This window comes from Microtus oregoni, unplaced genomic scaffold (assembly GCF_018167655.1).
Source record: "Microtus oregoni isolate MIOR12 unplaced genomic scaffold, Mior012 000043F_ref0000047, whole genome shotgun sequence".
Taxonomy (NCBI): domain Eukaryota; kingdom Metazoa; phylum Chordata; class Mammalia; order Rodentia; family Cricetidae; genus Microtus; species Microtus oregoni.
The window spans coordinates 7,190,238-7,192,494 of record NW_024543210.1 but is presented as its reverse complement, the minus strand read 5'-3'; the positions used below and the strand labels follow the sequence as shown (position 1 = coordinate 7,192,494).

At 45.3% G+C, this 2,257-nt stretch overlaps 1 non-coding gene across 1 annotated transcript; it reads left to right on the top strand.

Moving 5' to 3' along the window:
* Positions 1-468: 468 nt before the first annotated feature.
* LOC121434505 lies at positions 469-597 on the top strand. Its single transcript, XR_005972441.1, has one exon. It is a non-coding gene; the product is annotated as a small nucleolar RNA SNORA40 (small nucleolar RNA).
* The last annotated feature ends 1,660 nt before the right edge of the window (positions 598-2,257 follow it).

Sequence of the window (2,257 nt, the reverse complement as noted above, 5' to 3'; positions counted from 1 at the left end):
TCCCCAGGAGCCCATTGTTAACAGGTCCTCTTGCTCAGCTGGGAGATGCAGAGACCTCTCATACGCATGAGGTGTGGTGTGAGTGGTCTAGCCTTGGACAAATGGAACAGCGTTTGAAAGTCGCCTCCGTGAGGACCAGGGGTGTGACATAACACAGTGGAGGGACTTTTTCTCTTCTCTGCTTCCAGCTGCAAGTTCGCTATGTTTGCTTTGGTTTTTACATGTTTTGAGGTTTAGTAAACAGAGGTGCCATTTAGATGACTGCCTGCCTGCCTCCCTCCCTCCCTCTCTGTTTCTTTCCCTCCCTCTTCCCTTACTCTGTTCCTAATAAGGTCTCACTATATACCCCACACTGGCCTGGATCCCCCTGCCTCCACTTCTTAGGAAGTGCTGAGATTACAAGCATATGCCACAACTCCCTGCCAGTTTAAATTTTTCTTTTTCACGAATTCTCTCTTCCTAAAAGGGTACACTTGCATGCATCTTTGTTCAGCTGATAGGCAAAGGAATGAAAGACGGGTGCAAGAAAACCAATCTTCTTTTGCAACCCAGGGCTCATTGTTTAGTGTAGTTTTGAAACGTAGAAGAAAGGGTATGACGCACAAGTGACAGCTCAGAGCAACGCTTGTGTTAGTAATGAGTTTGGTTCTAAGAATAAAGAGTTTATAATTTAGCAGCGTAGGTTAAAAAATAGAAACTTAATTTTCAGTGAGTTGTACAGTATTATTCTCTGCACACAATGCTACCTAGCAGATCTCAAACTCTCACTCCGCTTGCAGAACTTGGCCCCTGTTGATTAGCAGCTTTCTGTTTCCCCTCCCCTCTGCAGAGCTGCCACCCTTCTAGACTGTGCCTTTATGGCTTCTGCCACTGTAGATGCTCATTGATATTTAGATGTTCATTTATGATGCTCATAAATTGTTTGTACTTTAGTGATGGGCTTAGCCACTCAGCACCGTGTACCCAAGGCTCATCTACACTGTGGTAACTGACAGGACTGTCCTCCTTTTTATAGGTTGAATAATACTTCTCAGTATGTGCATACTGAATTTATATGTTGTATTTATCCTTTCATCCGTCCAAGGGCATTAAAGTTGTTCACACTGGCTGTCTTAAATAGCAGTTTATTTTGAGCTAGGTTGTATGTAGTTCCGGTGAAGCATACATTGAAACTTTTGAAACACAGTCCTGAATGAGCTTTTCCTCTTTACACGTTGCTGGCTTCAGGGACTGTGTCTTAGACAAGCTACGTGGCTTCCCTGAGCATCAGTACACTTTTTAAGGCAGGATCCCTGATGAGACTAAAGAAATAGTGGGTGCTGGCCATAGCCTGGTGCTTAATAGGATGAGTTATCACAAAAATGTTTACCTCTGTGTTTCTGTGTAGTTGCCGGTGCGTACACAGGGTCTCATCAGCAGGAACACTCCCTACAGAGATCTCCCTTTTTAGAGGAAGGCTCCTGCATAGGGCATAGCTATTACTACAGCGTCATTAATAGCAAAGACTGTGAAATGGATCCAACCTGGTAAAATGGATGTGACTGAGCAATTAGGGCATCCAAGTGGGTTCAGATACCTGGCGTAAGTTGAGGGGATTTCCCAGCTAGGCAGACACAACGAACGAGTTACATTTGGCTTCCTGATAAGAGATAAGAAAATCGTATTTTGTCAAAGTCCTAGCAGATACACTACAGTGGTTATTTTTGTGAGTGTAAAGTCACCCTGACGGAGGGAGCAATCCACATAGATGTCCCCTGTCCAAAAATCTGGGGCTCCTCAGTGTAGAGTCTCAGGAGAGGGAGGTGGGGCTTTGATCCGGTCACACCCTGAGTATGTGCAGACAAACCCTGCTCTGGCTTCATTTTTGCTATTATAAAAACACCTGACAGAAAGCCTAGGAAAGGAAGGGTCACTTCAGTTCCCGATTCCAGGGTAGTCTGTCTCTGCATGGACATCAAGGCTTCAGGAATTTCAAACTGCCAACCACATCGCATCCATAGCTGGGAGCTGAGAGAAATGTGAGCGTGCATGCTTAGTGTTCAGGTAACTTTCCCTACTTCTCTACAGGGAAGCACTCAAAACCAAGGGGATGGTTTCAGCTGGGTCTTCCCACATCAACAAAGGCGATCAAGGTGATCCCTCACAGACGTGCTCAGGTTGGTCTAACCTGGTGCAGACACTCAGATTGGTCTAGCCTGGTCTAGACAATCTCTCATTGGGATTCTCTTCCCAGTTGATGCTAGAGTGAATCAAGTTG